Genomic DNA, 8952 nt, shown 5'->3' on the forward strand with positions numbered 1-8952 from the left:
GCAGCGACTATCGCTACAAGAATTACTCCAACGACAACGAACTTAATGTGGTCTTTTCCAGTTGTTTCAGCAGCTCCATCTACCCGAACCTGTTGTTCCTCTGCCCTTTCTGCAACAGTAGCTTCTGAAGCACACGCTCCAAACTGGCACCTCATGTTGGGACCACATTCCGCATCCTATAACAAGAAAGCATAGTTTTTCCTATGTTCGGATAAAATTACAATGAACTTTATAGAAATCTCTTTTCACTCCTTTCTTTATCAGCTAAATTCAAAAACCATTGAAATCTATTTAACCAAACTGCATACAATATTTGGTTGACATATTTTAGATGCTACCAAATATTTCGTTTTTACAGTTTTAGCTAAATTGAATAATTTCAATTCTTCTTAGTGTAAAATACACTATAATCACACAACATATTAAAATTTGTCCAACAAGCTAACAAAGTTTTATCTCAAAAAAAAAAGAAAAAATCAGGCTCAGAAGTACTCAGAAGTATTGAGACCCAGAATAATAGTTTCTTTTTGGTGCTAGAGTTACTTACTCTCTGGCAGAAGGCAATGGGCACACAACTTCCATCGACTAGCATAGCCACATCTGCCATACAAACACACTTCTCCGCGTAGCAATAGCTGAATGGACCGAGGAGCAGCATGCAGTCTATTGTGACCTTACAGCGGGTCTTTGTAGCCGGTGAGGTGTTCATCAGCGCATTTACTGAAACATTCATCAGGGTACAAACACACATACATGTAAGTAGAACATACCCGTAAGTCTGTCAAACTCACATCTGTCAGCTTTTACAAGTCAATTTTTCTGGCATCCAACAATTCTTTCTTGTTTATCAGTTAAAACGCTTTTAAACTGTCAGCACTGCTCATTGTGTAATAGGCTTTAACCTATGAGCACCTGTCACTTAACGCCTACTATTGCCTTAACCTGTCAGCACATGTCGATTATTGTCTAATATTGCCTTAACTAATGAGCACTTGTCAGGTACCCTAGGACACTTAAGTATTCGCGGCATCTAACTTTCGCGTTTTCGCGGAGTCATCATCTCGCGAAAAATTCATGCGCGAAACTAAACTATCATAACGAACTAGCGAAAATTCGAAATTAAATAGCTATGTTCTACACAGGCCTGTATTCACTGGTTGCAAGTTGGGGGGCTAATGTTAGACGACTAGTTATGAACATCTGGGGTGTGGAGAAGGAGGGGGGGTGCTGTAAGCTCCCAACAGGTTTCTCTTATGTAGCGCCTCAGCCGGGCCTCTCACATGAAGTTTTAAAAAATTTTATTGGCAAGTATCAACATGTTTCTATTTTTTGAGATTTGCTTTGTTTTAGCTGATGTGACTGACAAAACGTTTTAAAATTAAAACAGGCAAAACTTGTATGCAGTTAAAAAGCTCAGAAAGAAGACATCTTTTTCTTTTAAGCGTTTTAACAAAGATCATTTTTGCCGATTTTATTTCAAGTTCATTAAGTAGGATATGGGCAAGCAGATGTTTGCTAAAACTTGATATTTTACAAACCTTTATAAAAGTCGTTAACAAGAATATTTTGCCGCTGATGAAGATAATAATGACGCCTAAGAACTACTAAAAGTTGATGTTTGTATCTATGGCTTCGAATAAAGTGATATTCTACAGCGATAAAAACCTTTCTATAGCCGTTGGACTATGAAATTCCTAAAAAGTTGGGGCGTCTTAGCCGGCCAGCTGTCCAAGGGAATACGGCCCTGTAGTTCATTGATATCCACAACAAAATCGTGATATTAGAAATGCAGATAATTTTGTGTGTGATTGAGCTCATTGGGAAATTTCTAGTAAATTCGTTAATACACCGAATGAGCAGAATAGCAAAGCAAATTAAGATAACAAGTTTTTTTGGAAAAGCCAAGACAAACGAAGAAGATGATGATATCAGTTTAGTCACCGAATTTGTAACTGATGAGGATGAAAGTCTGGTAGGTGAAGTCATACAATTAAATAATACTTATTGTAGTGATGAATTTTACTGCCAACCTGTTGATGTTCAGACAGGAAGTCCCCTTTTTATTTAATCAGGTCAAGGTTACAACAATATGTAAAAACAAGGTCAAGGACATTCAGTATAATAATAGAGTTAATAGAATAGTAGATGAGTTAGTTATGTACAGCCAACATCCTCCCCATCAAAGCAACTACAACACAATAACATAAGCTGTGTTAAAAGAGCATGTAAACCCAAAAAAATCTATGTTAACAACAACAAAAAAACAACAGATAACGATATTAATCAGTTTAGAAAAATTATGTTACACATCAGTAAGCACATGACGGTCACCGACTATGGCGAGTACCGACGAGGAGGATTAACCGCATGACCGGACCTGGTGGTACGCCTAGGCAAGACTTGATGATTAACAGGTTGAGGTTTGTGACCGCTATCAGTAAGGCTAGGGTTGTCAATTATGGGTAATGGTGGATTGGCTAGCTGACTAGGCGTTGGTGGTTGCGGTGAGCATTGTGCAGTGAGGTCTGATGGTGATGAGTCGCTGGATTGAGCTGTTTGTGACGGCAAAAGTTGGCGCCTGTTCCGCCTAAACCTGCGCCCAGTTTGTTGGTTCTGAACTATGTATGACCTGGGTGTTCCGGCCGTGCCCATTACATCATAGATCTGGTCACTCCACTCTCCATTGGTTCGTACTCGAACAGGAGAACCAGATGTCAACTGATTGAGAGGTTGATTGAGAGCCGATTGATCGTAATGCCTCTTGGCGGACATCTTGGCCTGTAAGTTATTCCCCAGGATTCTTTCAGTATCCACGTTAGGTTTAGTCAAACGCCTGGGCAGTGATGTTCTAACATCGGCACCTAACATTACCTCGTTAGGGCTGTATCCAGCAACGGTTTTTGAGCATCTATATGTCATCAAGGCAGCTGCTGGATCATCTTGTGACAAAATCTTCTTGGCTGTTTGAACGGCTCTCTCAGCAGCCCCATTAGACTGGGGGTAATACGGGCTGCTAGTCACATGGTCTATACCAAGGTCAGTCATGAACTTGGCAAATCCATAACTATTATAGGGAGGACCATTGTCACTAACTAGTTTGATAGGGATTCCCCAGCGAGCAAAGATGGACTTGAGTTTCTGGATTATGATATATGATGTGGTGTTTTGAGTGCGAATAATCTCAATGTAACGACTGTATAAGTCTACAACTACTAAGTATTTTGAACCCTTGTAGTCCAGTAAGTCTGTCGCAATGGTATGCCATTTACTTTCAGGAACGCTCTGTAAAATCATGGGCTCTTTTTGATTGGCGGGCTTATGCTTGTTGCAGAATTCACATGCTGCTATGTGGGACTGAATATCGCTGTTTATGCTTGGCCACCAAACCGCCTGTGCTGCCCTAGATTTGCATTTTTCCAACCCCCAATGACCTTCATGTATTGCGGCAAGTATGTCTTCCCTCAGCGACTCTGGGATTACTATTTTATTCTCAAAGAGAAGCATGTTTTCTGCAATGGATAGGTTGGAGCGTACATGAAATAGAGGGTGTAGTGCTGGGACAACATATTTGCTGTATTTGGGCCACCCATCTAGAGTATAATGAAGCGCTTCTACCAAGATGCTGTCCTTTTGTGTAGCTCTGATGATGCTGTTTATTCTAGTGTCAGATATGGGGAGATTTGTTCTTACTGAGGTGAGATGCTCCTCTATTTCTTCAGTCAGTTTTACGTCTGGCACATCACTAAGGTCTGGTGATCGAGAAAGAGTATCAGGAACGACCATCTGTGGCCCTGGAAGATATCTTGCCACCGGATTATATCGCATGAGACGCATCAGTAAACGCTGACAACGGGGTGGGACTGTGTTCAGGTCTTTTCCGTTAATCATGGGGACTAATGGGGAATGGTCAGTGACTAGATCGAATTTCTCCAAGCCGCGCAAGTATTGGTCAAATTTTTCGCAAGCCCAAACAAGCGCAAGGAGCTCACGCTCTATGTTGGAATAGTTTTTTTCGGTCTCATTAGTAGTGCGGGATGCAAATGACACACAACGACCTTCTTGACAGATCATTGCCCCTAAACCATCAGCAGATGCATCTGCATACAAAGAAACTGAGAGTTTTTTATCGTAGTATCTAAGGCCGGGAGAACCTTTAAGACGTTCTATTATGGCCTTCATCGCCTCCTCTTGTGGTTGTCCCCAGGTCCAGACACTGTCGTTCTTTAGCAGGTTGTTTAGTGGGCTGGCGAGTTGTGAGAGGTTCGGGATGTATCGTTGCATGTTGTTTACCATGCCAAGAAAACGTCGAAGAGTATGAACATCTTTGGGATGACCAATGGCCTCAATTGCTGTCAGCTTGGATGGGTCTGGTTTGATGCCACTAGCATCGAACATATGGCCCAGAAATTTGACTTTAGATTGCCTGTATGAGCACTTGTCGCTGTTTAGTTCCAGTCCATGTTCTGCAACTCGCTTCAAGACTACCTCTAACCTCCGATCATGTTCTTGCATATCGCGACCAAAAATAAGTATGTCATCTTGATAGACAACAACTCCTTCACATTCTGATAGAATTCCTTCCATGGTCCTCTGAAACAACTCGCTGGCGCTGGATATCCCAAATGGTAGGCGTGTGAAACTAAACCTGCCTCTGTGTGTGATGAATGTGGTCAGCAGGCTTGATTCCTCATCGAGAGCTATTTGGTGGTAGCCGCTGCGGGCGTCGAGTGTTGAAAATACTGTTGCATTGCTAAACTTGGCTGCCAGTTCTTCGAAGGATGGTATTGGATAATTTTCTCTAACTACTGCGCGATTGACAGCCCTAAGGTCTACGCAGAGTCGTACATCGCCAGACTTTTTTTGGACAGGAACTATGGGGGAGCACCACTCAGTGGGTTGTGTTACCGGTTTAATAATGTTTTGACTGAGCATTCTGTTTAGCTCTTTGTCAACTTTGTCTAACATTGGGAAGGGGATGCGACGCGGAGCATTGATGCAAGTAGGTTTTATGTTACTTTTGAGGTTGATGGTTACAGGCTTCCCTTTAATCTTACCCAACACAGCACCAGGCCGGACCGCGAAAGCCGTGCCACACCCGACAGCACCAACCACAGAGCTGATGACCGCCATATGCTTAACTGCATTCCTAGACAAAAGGTTAGATCTACAATCAGCTACATAACATTTGAGTGAGTACTCATGACCATTGTACTTAGTGTTCAATATGAAATAGCCAAAAACAGTTACATCAGAGTTAACAGACTTTAATTCAATATTGGCTTTAGATAGAACAGGTTTATCAATAAGTAAGTCATAAGTGTTTTTGGATAATATGGTGACATCGGCACCTGTGTCAACCTTGAACTTAATGTTTGTGTTGCTTATAGGGATACTCACAAACCATGGCTCGCTGTTGTCCTGTATTTGTGTCACTGCATCTAAGTAGTAGGTCTCTCCTTCTGGCATATTTTGATCGACAATTTCTGCAGCAGCCAGAGTTAATCTGGTTCTACTCCTGCACTTCTTGGCAAAATGGTTTGGCTTCTGGCAATGGTGACATTGTTTACCGAATGCTGGGCATTGTCTTCTCTTGTGTTTAAGGCCACAGTTATTACAATTAATGGTTTCTAGGTAGTTGGCGTACGATTTTGTTACTGCCTGCCTGTCGCTATTCTTCTGGCTGGTGCCACAGCTAGCAGATGATCTGCTAATTGAATCAATCTCTACTTGTTTGGCAACCTCATTTTTGACTAGCTCATGGTGTCGAGACATATAGATAGTCTTGCTAAGGTCTAAGTTTTCCTCCAGCTGTAGCTTTGCAGACAGTTCTTTATCTAGCAGTCCAACGACTAATCTGTCTCTGATAGTATTGTCTCTTTCTGCTGCAAACTCGCAATGCTCATTGAGTTTGTATAAATCCCTAATAAAGCTCTCAATACTCTCGTCTGCTCTCTGAGCTCTTGTATGAAATATACTTCTAAGATGAATTACGTTCCGCTTTGGGTTGAAGTAATCCAGAAGCTTCTTAGAAACTATATCAAAATCCTTCTTCTCGTTATCATCAGCAAATGTAAATGTTTCATACAACTGTTCAGCATCCCCACCCATCGTGTAGAGGAAGGTTGCTATCTGTACACCACCGTCCTTATCCAACAAGCCAGTAGCTGCCCTATACAGTTTAAATCGCTTCAACCATTCTGGAAACGATGCTGGTGATGAAAAGTCAAATCCTTGTGGTGCCTCAAGCTTAGACATGATTGTCAGCTAAGAATAGGCAATGGATGGCTATTAGCAATCAGCTAAGAATAGGATTAAATAGATAGTTCTGAAGGCAAAGAAGGACACACTGCCACCATGTTGATGTTCAGACAAGAAGTCCCCTTTTTATTTAATCAGGTCAAGGTTACAACAATATGTAAGAACAAGGTCAAGGACATTCGGTATAATTATAGAGTTAGTAGAATAGTAGATAAGTTAGTTATGTACAGCCAACACAACCAAAAACGATAACAACCCTCACCAGGTCCTACCATGTTATACAGTTCTGGTTGTGATGTTGGTTGTTATCTATTTTCTTTTTTATGAGACATGTGCTGTATTTGATTTTTTTTATATTTGAAATATTGTGAACTCAAAACGTGCCATGGCCATCGCTTGCTATAAATACTTGAGATCTAATATTGGTACCATATCGCTCACGACGGAAAGGACCGAGACGTCATTGATAGTCCAAGAAACAAATGGCAGCAAGCGATCACGTTGAATTATCGATTTCTGCCATACATTTATACCTGCGGGTTACGAATACAAACTAGTCGCAAATATAAAAACTTTTTTACTAGAGGACCGGACCTGAGGAATCTAATTTGTTTGTTCCACTGTATTTATTTTCACATCACTATATTTTCGCACTCATCAGAGCTGCGAAATTAAGTTGCAGCGAAATTTTACTCTGTGTGCTACTCACGAAACTAAATACTAGCAAAATATAAGTGTCCTAGGGTATTGCCTAATACCGCTCTAACCTGTCAATACCTGTTGGTTATTGTCTAATACTACTTTAAATTGCCAGTACTTGTAAGCTTCTGGTTTATGAATACAGGTTCTAATCAAACATTCTACTTTACAGCAAGAATTTAAACATTTAATATTTAACGGTAACTTGTTACATTAAGAGGTTGCTTGTAGACTACGTACAAACACAGGAGCCTGGTGAGGCTGCACAATTGGCATCCATACAGCTGTAGCCCTCCGTACAGTTCACACCTTCACATTCATTTATGTCTTGTTTGCAGTACCTCTCTCCGTAGCAATGATTCTCAATACAGATGCACTTTTCTGCAACAATAGAGCTATGAATGGAGATATAATTAGCATGGATAGCTTAAGCTACTAAGCAATCTTTTAATCATTAGCTCTATGGTTTATTTTAGCTCTTTGTTGCTGTCTTAATAAGGTTTTTTTTAAATTTATTCAATGAAATATTCATTTTACTTAATCAAAGAAAAGACAACCCTTAACCACAACAAGAGTTATCGCGTCTAATGAAAATCAGCTAAATTACATCAACAGCTGACTTTCCTGAAAGTGTCACATCAATTTGTCAATCACTTTGTGAAATCAGCCAGAAATACACTATCTTCCTTATTAAATATCTAAACTATTGATATCATGTAAATATCAAATCAATTAACGTAATAAGTGCATAACTCAATATTGTATTATCTTTTTTGTTAAAGGATACAACCTGACATAACGTGTCAGTACAAGACCACCTGTCAGAACCACATTATGTCAGTAAGAGACCACCTGTCATGTGCTGCCAAACCTTTGTTAAGATGATTACCTGGCTACTAAACGATTAATGCTAAAAAGTGGTGTTATTCTACCGCTTTATAGTGTTTACCGTAATTGTGTTAGTAAGGACATTCTTGTGCCAACTTGAAAACAACAAACTACATGTTTAGTGAAAGTAGCAAATATTATATAAATAGATGTAGTATTTTAAAAGACTATGGGGAGATATAAAAAGTGACAAACTTTGTTTAAATGAGAATTATTCCATTTGATAACTTTTCAATCAACCTTCACTTTTATTTCTTTTATTAAATCTGGTGGTTGAGAATCTGGTTAATGTAAAAATTACAACAAAATATTCTGACTTAAAAAAAAAGGTTAAATCGTTACGATTTTGTCTATACATCCATTAAGCTCTTGTTCTCAGCTGATTGTAGGCACTTTTTTCTGAGCATAAAAAGTCAAAGTAAAATTGATATTTTAATTTGGTTCTATGAAATTTCCTTGTGACAATCTCATCAGCTGCAGGCACATCAAAATTCCATAAAGTATTTCACCACAAATATACACTTTAAACAACATACATGTAAATTTGGAGATTTAAAGAGATCCGTACATTAGCTGGCTTGTCACAATTAACCATTCAAAGGTGTGAACAAGATATCAGATGCAAAAGTGTAAACAGGCGACTTGAAGAGAAGAACAGACAAAGCGAAGATGTGAATGTCTCCCATCCAAGGATGCAGACAGATCATGCTATGGTATGAATAGACCACCAGAAGAGTAAAGAGATATATTAAGAAGTATACAGACCTACCAAAGTACAAGAACAGGTCATAATGAGATTTGCACAGACCACCCACAGTGAACACACGTTCCAAAAGTATTTACAAAAAGAGGCTAATATATCCACTGATCACCAGAAAATGTTTAAATTGACAAAAAGGTCTAAACAAACTACCCAAAAGTATTTACAAACTATTAGGTGTTAGATTAAAAGAAGGACGAATAACTATTAAATGCCCTAAAGATATAAACATACAATTCAAAGGTTTGAATAAACCCTCAATAGGTATGAAAAACTATCCAAACAAATGAACTGAGCTGCAGAAAGGTGAAACAAACCACTCAGAAGAAGGGAACAGACCTCCAAAA

This window comes from Watersipora subatra, chromosome 8 (genome assembly GCF_963576615.1).
Source record: "Watersipora subatra chromosome 8, tzWatSuba1.1, whole genome shotgun sequence".
In the NCBI taxonomy this organism is placed as follows: domain Eukaryota; kingdom Metazoa; phylum Bryozoa; class Gymnolaemata; order Cheilostomatida; family Watersiporidae; genus Watersipora; species Watersipora subatra.